Genomic DNA, 12,388 nt, shown 5'->3' with positions numbered 1-12,388 from the left:
TCAGCATACAGGTTGAATAGGTATGGAGAAAGAAGCAGCATTGACATATAATTTTTCTAATTTTAAACAATGCAGTGTTCCTTTGTTCTGTTGGACAACTGCTTCTTGGTCTATGTGTAGGTTTCACACGAGCACAATTAAACGTGTAGAGATTCCCATTCTTGTCATATAATGTTAGTCTTAATTTGTTATGATCTACACAAATGCTTTTGCATAATCAATAAAACACAAATAAAGATCTTTATAATGTTTCCTTTTTCTACCAATATCCATCTTACTTACATTAACAGTGACATCCCCTATGTCATTGACTCTTCTGAATTTAGTATGAATTTCTGAAAGTTTCTTGTCAATGTACCTTTCCAGTAATTTTGTAATATTTCAGCAGTATTTTATTTGCATATGATCTTAACAATACTGTTTAATAGTTTTAACTTTATATTAGATCACATTTTTGGGGACTGGAAACAAATATGGATATTTTCCAGTCAATTGGCAAGGTATCTGAAAGTTCTTGGCCCTGAATTGTGAGCATGTCCAGGGTTTCACCTGCTTCCTGAAACCTCTCAAATGACATTTCTGGGGCCTTAATTTTTGCCAATGTCTTCAGTGAAACTTGGACCTCTTCCTTCAGTACTATTAGTTTTTTTATCATGTCCTAATTCCTGACTGGGCAATTATTTCTGGTACAGTGACTCTGTGTATTTCTTCCATCTTTTGATGCTGCCTGTATTATTCAAGGTTTGCCTGTAGCATCTTTCAGTATTGCAACTCAAGGCTTAAATTTGTTAATTCTTTCAGCTTCAGAAATGCCAAGGGTGTTCTTTTCTTTTGATTTTCTATATTTAGATTCTTGCAGATTTCATTATAATACTTCATTTTGTCTTCTCAAATTGCTCTGTGAAATCTTCTCAGGGCAAGAAATTTTGTGCACTTATGTCAGTATTCCTTCCATTTGTTTGGTTTGTTTTCATTCCAATCCAAGCCTAAGAATGACTTATGCCACCCATTTTGGTGTTCCCCCCCCTCACTTTCTTTGTTTTGCAAAGAGCTTTTGCTTTCCTCATGGATGATACTCTTGATGTCATTACAAAACTCCTTTCGTCTTTGATCACCAGTGTTCAATGCATCAAATTTATTAAGATGGATTTTAAATTCAGTTGGGATACACTGAAGGTCATATTTTTTGTTCTTGTGGACTTGTTTTAACTCTCTTTGACCTCAGTTTGAACTTGTATATGAGTCATTGATGGTCTGTTTCACAGTCAGCCCTTGGCATGGTTTTGACTGCTGATATTGAGCTTCTTCAGTGTCTCTTTCCACAGATGTAGTTAGTCTCCTTTTTCCCATCCTTGTTTCTAAGGAATATTCTGATTGCACTTTTCCCAACACTTAACTCTTCTTTTGACAGTGTATGTGATATTCAGTACTCTTTTCCAACACCACAATTCAAAGGCATCAATTCTTCTGCCATCCTTATTAATTGTTCAGCTCTCAGATGCATAACAAGTGATTGAAAAGATCATGGCCAGAATCAAGCACACCTGAGTCTTCAAACTAATCTCAGCTCCTCAGTAATCATTGTTTCTCAGTATTCTGGAGAATTCACTAACAGCAGACTTGTCCAATGCCGTATATCTCTTTATCTCCTGACTGCTGTTACCCAGGGTGTTTGTACTTTGAGCATGTTGCTAAGAGAAACTATTCTTTGGAAAAGGACACTGTGCTTGGAAAGCTGGAGGATTTATGAAAGAGGGGAAAGGCCCTCAACAACATGAATTGACACAGTGACTGCAGCAATGAGCTCAAGTTTGTCAGAGATGATGAGGATGGCACAGGGTTCCAAGGGTCACTCAACCTGATGCTATTTAACATCAAGTGAATCTGTTAAGTATATAGTTGCCTCAATTTGTAATTAATAAATCATTCATTGTACAGAATTCTATTATTTGAACTCCACCTCATTTCTATCACTAAAGCTATGTTTTCTAAGTACCAGTCCTTCTTCTTCAGTATTGGTCAGGACTATTAAATACACTTTGGATTGGCAAAAGAACAAATAAATATGTTTTGAAGGAAGGGAAATGAAAGCAGAGTTAGTACTTCTGAACTGGCAAGAATGGTAAAACATCATCTCAATAACTTTGGGCATATTTTTCAGAAAAGACCAGTCCTTGGAAGGAGGGAGAGAGACATCATGCTGGGAAAGGTAGAGGATCAGTGAAAGAAAGACTCTCAGTGCGAGGGATTTCCACAGTAACTTCCACAATGCATTTGTGCAGAATAGAGAGAATGAGAATGGTGCAAGATAGGAGAAGTTTCATATCTGTGGTGCCACACCCGCCTCGCTGTCCTCTCTGGCCACGACGCCTGTGTGACAAAATGGGTCGTCCGTGCCTGTACGGGGTCTCTGACCTCAAGGATAGCATAAGAGGGAATCTTGCAAGCCCTGTGCTTGTGAGTGGGCTGATGCCTGGATATTTGTTACAGATGGGTCTTCGTAATCCCGGGAAACCTCTGGAAATTAAGTTGCTTCTAGGATAAGAATGGGAGTTTCTGGGGAAAAATCAGGGGAACTTCACCAGAACTGGGATAAAGATTTAACTAAAGTCCTTAATCAGGAACCATTTGATGTTCCTGGAAATGATAACATACAAGATGAAAATATAAAAGAAATTGAGATTGTTCTTAAAAGTATAATTTTGAATATGATCTTTGAGTATGTATCTAATTCCTCTTTTGTGATACTTGCAACTCATATTTAGTAATGTAATTGTATATTAGGAGAAAGTTTAGACTAGTTTCAACAGCAGAAAGTCATAGTTAATGAGAATAAAACAGAGAGGTTTAAGAAAAGACTCAAAAGACAAACTTCTCTAAAAGTAAAGGTCTCTTCAAGAAATAGGAAATATTACCAGATAAATAACAGGTGGTGGGAAGAAAGTACTTATAAAGGACCATATGTCCTGCCAACTCCATCACCAGTACCTCTTCCTTATACAGACGTTTTGTATTCCAAGGAAAAAGAATTGAATATTACAAGTTAACTTGGTAAAAACAAGTTAAAGGAAGTCGTACGCCTTAGTGCACATTGCCAAACAAAAACAAATTAAAATCTTATGAAACAAGTTGCAAAAGCTATTGATAAACATAGGAATGGTCCAGAGTGTAGGAAAATAGATGTTAAGATTCGTTAGGTACAGTACAAATATGAGTACAAAGGCAAAAACAAAGGTGGCTAAAATACAGTGACGCAAAGTAGGAGAGGAAAGGAAGTGAAATGTAAACCATTAACCATTGTCTAGCAGATGACCAACATAAGGTCACTGTGTTTCTTGTTTAAAGAATGTTTAATAGCTGATGCTATTATTTAGTAATAGAAAATACTTTCTTTTTGTTTTTTTCTAGTTAAAATCTTATGTGAGTTTTTGTAATCACAAAATGTTGGCTATAAGTCAAGTTTAAATAAGTTTAAATGTATAAAAAGCAAGCTTTTAGCATAATAAACTAGAGCTCTCTACATCATCCTGGTGTGCAGACTCTCATTTTCGCCGACTTCGTCCCTCACCTGCTCTTCACCAAGAAACCCCTCGAGTTTCTTGTCACGACCGTGGTCGGGTGGTCGGTGACACTGTGGTTCACAGGGTCGCTGTGAATTGTGCTTGACTTGATGACACCTAACCATAACAACATACACCTTCATGTTTAATTTTCTATCCTCTCAGGTTGTTGAGATATAGACGTGTATTGAGAAAATTCTGGACCAGTGATTACTACTTTTAGAACACATCATAATCACCTTTGATATTTAATCCTAAGGTATATTTTTAGAGCCAGACTTCAATTTTCATGTATATAAGTGTCTTCATTGCTAGAGTGGGCATTTTCTATAATACACTGTGAGTCTAAAGGAGTTTTAAAATCCCAATATAGAAGAAAAAACAATGCCTTTGAATTATGGTGTTGGAGAAGAGTATTTAATTTCCCGTGGGCAATCAAAAGAACAAATAAGTACGTTTTAGAGCAAATACAACCAAGGAGCTCCTTAGAGGCAAGGATGCTGAAACTTTGTTTCATATACTTGGGGCGTATTGTTAGGATGGGTTAGCACTTGGACAAAGACCTGATGCTGGGAAATATGGAAGGTCAGAGAGACAGGAAGATGTTCAACAGCATGGATTGACACAATGATTGTGACAATGGGCTCGAGAAATTCTGAGATGATGAGGATGGCACAGTATAGGACAAAGTTCAGGTCTGTTATTCATGGGATCACTGAGTCATGGTGGAATCAATGCTATCCAAAACCACCATCAACATTTATAGTTGGGTGAGAGGTCTTTTTTCCTTTTCATGACTTCAGCATTACTTAAGAACTAATGAAGAGATTTTCTAAAGTTAAGAGAGAAAGAATCTTTTGCACAGACACTCAAGCACTCAGACAATACACCATCTATATTGGCAATGGTGAATCCATTACCCAGAGTTCAAACAAGTGATGTGGGAGATCCAACTAGGAGACTCTGGGGAAAACTGAAAACATATTTTTCAAGCATGACTATATTGAATAGAATAATTTGTGGGTATATCAGATTCAGCCATTTGGGAATACCAACAAAGAATAGAAGAAACTTGAGAAGAAAGAGCTTTAATTTTATGTCACTAAACCAGTGACCACAATTCACTTGTCAGTTTGCCATACTGTGGTGGCTGGCATGTTTCTGTGATTCTAGAAGTTACACTACTAGTATTTCAAATACCATCAGTGTTAATCAGGGTGGATAGGTTTCAGTAGAGTTTCAAGACCAAGAAGTAAGAATGGTCATCCACTTCTGATATAATAAGACCTTGAAAACCCTATGAATAATGTCTGAATATTGTTGGATATGGTGCTAAAACCTTCAGGTTTGAAGGCATTCAAATGTCACTAAAGAAGAGCCTACCTGTGCTGTTAGAAACCTCAAAAGTTGGCTTTTCTAGGAGGTATAGCACAAGAGAGGAAGACGGGTAGGTGTGTCAGAGACAATAAGATTGGAACAGGATAGAGCAGGGTTTAAGGTTATTGTACAAAGGGTTGCTATGAGTCACAGTCGTATGATACATAAAAACAACAACAATCTATTATGTTAGGGGGTATGGTCTCCAACTACCTTAACTGTGGATACATGGTTATGCAAATCATCAATAACAGTGGGACCAATATAAAGTGAGTACTTCCCACATTGAAAGAGGTGGTGGAGAGAGGGAAAAGAGACTGGCACTGTTGTGAAGAGACTGTGGCAGGGTGTAACCAGAGGGATCCTGGAGATGAAGCCACAGTTAAAGGTTCTGCTTGTGGGATAATTGAAGGGAAAGCTTATTTGTAACTGTTTTGAAATAAAGTTTGTGAATGATTGAGGAAATCAGAGGTACAGTTGTGCTGATGAACTGAATGTGGACTTTCACTAATTGAGAAATGGTGCCTTGCAAATCTGGTCTGGGACTGCTGGACCAAATGTGGGCTTGTATTGTTTGATATACTTTACCTCTCCCACTCTCCAGTTTATTTCCCTAATAATGCCACAACTTTGAGTAAAGTCTGATTCAAGTTGCAATGAAAATAGAACCCAATAATTGACAGAAATAACTATCAGAACATGTGAGTTATCATGTGTGACCATGCAGCTATTTGTTCAGTATAGTATTTTTTTTTTAGCGGGGGGGACAGTTTCCCTTTATGGAACAGGTAGAAATCAGAGTTTGCCACGTTCACGTTATAACTGTTTCATATATGCTACCTTAATGATATGGTTGGACAGAACTGACCTGATGGAGGACTTTCATTTTTTACTTGGCAAGGATAAAAATGAGAAGAAACAGCTGTAAAATTTCACTGATAGTTGGAAGGTGAAATGTGCAAAGTATGAATCTAAAAAAACCACAACCACAAAACCCCAAAACCCTGGAGATTGTCAGAAATGAAATGGAACACATAAAGGTTGACGTTGGAGGCATTAATAAGATGAGATGGATTGGCATTGACCATTTTGAATCACATATTCATATCATATACTAGCCTGGGAATGACAAATTGAAATGGAATAATAGTACCACATTTATCTTAAAAAGAGTATTTCAAGATATATCCTGTAGTACAATAATGTCAGTGACAGTATAGTATCCATTCACATACAAGGAAGACCTGCTAATACAACATTTATGCAAATATATATGTACCAACCTCTAACACAAAGGTGAAGATATTGAGTATTTTTTCTGACTCAATACAGAAGTCAAAGCAAGGCCAGTGGCCAGCTGTGTAGCAGACGATCAATTGCACATCTGCAAACTTAAATTGAAACTAAAAAATTAAAACAACTCCATGAGAGTCAAAATACAACTTTGGGTTTTTTCCCCAACTGGAATTTTTTTCTTTTTTTAAAACCCTCAAGAATAGGTTTGATATTGTTGTTGTTTGTTGGTATGTGCCATCAAGTCGCTTGCAACTCATAATGACCCTATGTACAAGAGCTCTAAACACTGTTCTATTCAATGCCAACCTAACCATCTCAAACACACTTATTCCCACCGCTCCAGTCACAGAATCAATCCTTCTCATCGAAGGTCTTCCTCTCCTTTGCCGGCCCTCCACTCTGCCAAACATGATGTCCCTCTCCAAGGATCAGTCCCTCCTTGCAACATTCCCAAAGTATTTCAGACAAAGCTTCAGAATCCTTGACTCTAAGGAGCATTCTGGCTTTACATTCTCCAGGTCAAACCTGTTTGTTCTCCTAGCAGTCCATGGTACATTCAACACTCTTCTCCAGCACCACAGCTCAAAGGCATCAATTCTCTTTCTATCAACCCTATTTACTGTCCAACTCTCTGATGCATAGCACGTAATTGTGAAGACTATAGCCCGGATCAGGCACACCTTAGTCTCCAGCCTGATGTTGTTGTTCTTTAGTACTCTTGAGAGGTCCCTCACAGCCAACTTTCCCATGCAATTCATCTCTTGATTTCCTGGCTGCTGTTACCAAGAGTGTTGACTGTGGAGCCAAGCAAACTGAAACTGTCAACTATCTCAATCTCTTCACCATCCATACTGATGTTGCAGATTTGATATATGGAACACTAAATCTGCTGTCAGGATCATTTCCAGAGGACTGAGAAGCAATGATATCAGTCTAGAGACTAAGGTGCACCCAATCCAACCCATGGTTTTCACAATTATTTGCTATGCATCAGAGATCTGGATAATGACCAAGGATGATAGAAGAATTGATGCTTTTGAGTTGTGGTACTGGAGAAGAGTCTTGGCATACCAGGAACCATAAAAAAATGGTCTTCTTGGAGAGGGTGAAACCAAGGTTCTCCTTGGAGGCTAGAATTTTGAAGTTCCATCTCATATACCTTGGACATGTGGCCAGGAGGGACCAGTCCTTGGAGAAGGACATCATGTTCAGATGAGTGGAGGTAAAGTACAGGAGAGGGAGACCCTGGATAAGATGGATTGATACAGTACCTAGGGCAATGGTGGTAGGTGTATCAGTCAGTGAGACTGGGTCAGGATGGCAGGCTTCAGAGCTATTATACATAAGGTCACTGTGAATTGCAGGTGACTTGATGGCACATAACAACAACAATGACTAAAGACCAGACAAGTTATGGGATGACATCAAAGATATCTTTAATGAAGAATGAAAAAAGCATTTAAAAACACAAGGAACAAATAATAAAAATGGATGCCAGAAGAGACTTTGAAACTTACTCTTGAGCTGAGATAAACTAAAATAAAAGAATGATGAAATAAGAGAGCTAAACAGAAGATTTAAAATGTAGCTCAAGAAGACAAAGCAAAGTATTACAACGAAATCTGCAAGAAGCTGGAGTTACAAAACTGAAAGGAAAGAACACACCTAGCATTTCTCACACTGAAAGAAATGGAGGAAAAATATCAAGCCTCAAGTTGAAATAATAAAAGATTTTATGGGGAAAATATTGAATGGTGCAGGAAGCATAAAAAGAAGATGGAAGGAATAATGGAGTCACTATGCCAAGAAGAATTGGTCAACATTGGTAAGTCATTTCAACATCATGGCAGCATAATGAAAAATGGTGAAAAGATTGAGATTGTCAACCACTTCATCTTACTTGGATCAATTAACAATTAATACTCTAGGTACTAGCAGTCATGAGATTAAGAGTCTTATTGCACTGGAAAAGTCTGTAATCAGGGACCCCTCCAAATTGCTGAGAAGCAATGATGTCAGCCTGATTTCTGAATCAACATTGTTTTATCAATCACTTTCTATTTATTTGAGAGCTAAGCAATGAATAAAGATGACAGAAGAATCTATTCCTTTGAATTATAGTGTTGGAGAAGAGTACTGAATATCCCATGGACTATCAAAAGAACAAAAAGATATAGATCTTGGAAAAAGAGCAACAAGAATACTGCCTAGAAGCAAAGATGGTGAAGCTTTGTCTCATATATGTTGGGAGCATTGCTAGGAGAGGCTATTCCTTGGAGAGGGACATCTTCTTTGGAAAGGTGGACTCTTGGTGAAAGACTAGAAGACTCTCAATGAAATTGATTGAAAGTGACTGCAGCAATAGGTCAGGTGTGTCAGAAATTATGAGAATGGCACGAAATAGGATAGGGCTCAGATTTGTTGTTCAATAGGGTCACTAATAGTCATACTCAACCCAGTGACACTTAACAACAGCAAACCATTTCAGGAAGGATCATATAATCAAGAACAAAGGTAACAAAGGAAGATTTCAAAGAGCACTGATGGCATTGGTAAAAAAATAAGACCCTAAGAACTGTTGGAATACTAATTGAGATATTTTAGCAAACAGATAAAGCCCTGGAAATGCTTATGTCCATAAATTTGGAAGATATCTACCTCGCCAACTCATTGGAAGAGATCCATGTTTGTTACCATTCCAAAATAAGAATGACATAATAGAATGTGGACATTATCAAACATTATTGTTAATATCACATGTAAGTAAAATACTGTTGAAGATTATTAAAGAGCAGCTTGGGATGGCCCATTGACAAGAAACTGCCAAAAATTCAAGCTGGATTCAGATGAGGCCATCAAATGAGGGATATCATTCTGTTGATGTCAGATGGGTCATGTCTAATAACAGAGAAATCTAGAAAGAGGTTTATTTACAGTTTTTTGATAATGAAGAGACATTTGATTATGTGAATCATTATCAATTACAGGGAATTCCATAACAATTAATTGTGCTCATGTGAAACTTGTACATAAACCAAGAAACTGTCCTTCGAACAGAACTAAGAGACTTTGCATGACTTAAAATCAGAAAAGGTGCAGATCAAGGATGCATCCTTTCACAATACCTGTTCAATCTGTATGATGAGCAAATAATTCAAGAATCTAGGTGATATGAAGAAATATGTCATCAAGATTGGAGGAATACTTATTGACAACCTGTGTTATGCACATGCACAATATTACTTGCAGAAAATGAAGACTTGAAGCACTTACTGAAGAAGATTAAAGATAAAAAATTCAATATGGGTAATGTCATCATCAAGAAACAAAAATCCTCACAACCTGACCTTAAGTAATATCATAAGAGATGGAGAAAAGATTGAAGTTGTCAAGAATCTCACTTGGTTTCATAATAAAAACCCATGGAAGGAACAATAAGTAAATAAAAAAACATGGGTACTGAGGCTCTATCAATGAAAGAACTGATAAAGAAAACATATAGAACATTCGTACCATTGAATACCATGCAACTTTGAAATATAATGAAAAATTAATGAAACACTACACAACATGAATAAGATTATGCTGGGTGAAATAAATCCATCACCACTGTTATAAAAAGCTAAATAAATGTTTATATACAAAGAAAACCATTCTAGTATGAGTACCAAAGAGGGAAAGTGATGGTGGAAAATTCTTTAATAGATAATGAATACTTGAGATGAATAAAAGGAAAGACAATATGGAATGAATGGAGGATCAGACAATGATAAATGGAAGAAAATGTACATGTATGAGTATATAAATGCTTTGTAAACTTTCATTCAAATAAAAATTAATAAACAGATGTCTTGCATTGGACAAATCTGCTGGGAAGAGCCTCTTTAAAATGCTAAAGGCAAGGACATAAATTTAAAGACTTAAGTATGAATGACTCAAACCATGATATTTTCTACAGCTTTGTATGCAAGCAACCAAAAGTTAGAAAATAAACAAGGAAGACCAAAGAAGTATCAATGCCTTTAAACTGTGGTGTTGCTGAAGAGTATTGACTGTCAAAAGAACAACCAAATCTGTCTTGGAGGAAAGTGGTGTTCCTTAGAGGCAAAGATGATGAAACTATATCACACATATTTTGGGTTTGCTTTCACGATACAATGGTCCTTGGAAAGAGACATCTTGCTTGGGAAAGCAGAAGGTCAGCAAAGGAGAAGATGACCCTCAACAAGACGGATTTACAGTGACAACAATAATGGGCTTGAATATGGCAGAAACTATAAGAATGCTGCAGAACAGGGAAAGAATTTGATTTTTGTGGTTGCTATGCGTCTATGAGTGTTGCCTACATGTATACCTAATTACAACAAGACATTGAGGGTTTAACTAATTATAAAGTGGGAAATAAAATTCACATCAATTGATTTAAGACTCATTGGCAAGTGAAACTGAAAATACCAATGAGAGGTATATGTTACATTACACATATGTTGTTTTTATATACCATTGAGTGAGAACCAACTCATAGTTGACCCTCCAGCAAGTTTTCAGAGGCTATAAATAGCAAGGGAGGAGATCGCCTATATTTCTTCCGTGGAGTGGCAGGTGTATCAGAACCATGTGCTTTTGTGTTGGCAAAACAACTCCTTACCACTAAGCTACCTGAAGTCCATTACATATATCTCTATGTCTTCTAGGGGAACCCTGGTAGTCTAGTGTATAACATGTTGAATTGCTAACTGAAAGATCAATGGCTAAAAGCATCCAGTCATTTATTGGGAGAAAAGATAAGGCGTCTCTTTTTTTATTGTTTTTTAATTCATTTCAATGAACATTTACTGAGAGTTTGGATTTCCATTCACACATTGTTGCACTTTTATCTCCACCGCGCCTCCCCCAACCCCCAGTCTGCTCTTCTCTTTGAAAAGTAAAACTCCTTCATTGGTATCTTTCCATAAAGATTACAGACCCAGTAAGATGGTATCACATTGTTGTTTGGATTTACATCTCTCTGATTGTCAGTGGTTTTGAGCATTTCTTTATGTGTCTGTTGGCCTTCTAAATGTCTTCTTTTGTAAAAAGTCTTTTCCTAATTAGTTTACTCATAAGCCTTTTTTTCTTGTGGATGCCCTATAGAATTATGTAAACTTTTGTCATGAAGTCCTTGTGTGAGATGTTGTTGTTGTTGTATACTGTTGAGTTGGAACAGACCCATAGCTGACCCTCTGACAGGTTTCAAGGTGCAGTTAATCAAATGGAAGGAGATTGCCCATTCTATGAGATGTCATTGCCAAATATTTTCCCCCATTGTGTAGGTTTTCTTTTCTCTCTGTTAGAGGAAAAAATGATGCACATAGGAATAGGCAGATATTAACAGTGACTGGTTACATGAAATACAGTGTATATGAATCGTTTCATGAAGCAAATGTGAATGACACAGAACACAGTGTACATGAAGGAAACACAATGTAAATGAGTGAAACACATATGCAGACAAAACAATTAGTAAATAAAAAAAGGCTTAATAAAAGGGCAAGGACCCCAGGTGAAGTAGAAACACACATACAAACACACAAGACTATAGACTTCGAAACCTGATGGATTGTCATGAGTGGAACTGACTAGATGGCTATAGAATTGTCTGCAGAATTGGACAGAGTTTTCATCTGTTGTACACAGGTTCTCTATGAGTTGGATTTGACTATAGACTGTAGCAAACAACAAGAGAGCATAAGGAAGCAGCTCTGGACTGTTGTGAGTTATGCTAGGCAGCTAATCAGTAAAAAAGCCAGTGGTTTGATTCTACCAGCTGTTCTAAGCTTCATGAGAGAAAAATAGGAGGTTTGTTCTGATAAATATTTATAGTCTTGGAAAGCCAATGAAGGATTATAGTGGGTCAGATTTGAAGGCAGTGGATTTGATTTTTCAGATTTTTTGTGTGATACATTCAGAAGCCTGTTAACCAACACATGAGTTTTTGAATATTTTTTGCATTGGTTCTTTACCTGCCTATTGGTTGTTATGCCTGCAGCCTACAGTATAACATCTATGATTTACGGCAATAAAATATTTTTTTCTATATTTTATTAATTTTCATAAACATTTACAGAGATTTTGGGCTTCCACTCATTCATTGTTGCACTATTCTCTCTACCCTC

The sequence above is a fragment of the Elephantulus edwardii genome, unplaced genomic scaffold (assembly GCF_000299155.1).
Source record: "Elephantulus edwardii isolate Elephantulus edwardi_28Jun2011 unplaced genomic scaffold, EleEdw1.0 scaffold00039, whole genome shotgun sequence".
Lineage (NCBI taxonomy): Eukaryota > Metazoa > Chordata > Mammalia > Macroscelidea > Macroscelididae > Elephantulus > Elephantulus edwardii.
Note: the sequence above shows the minus strand (reverse complement) of the source record.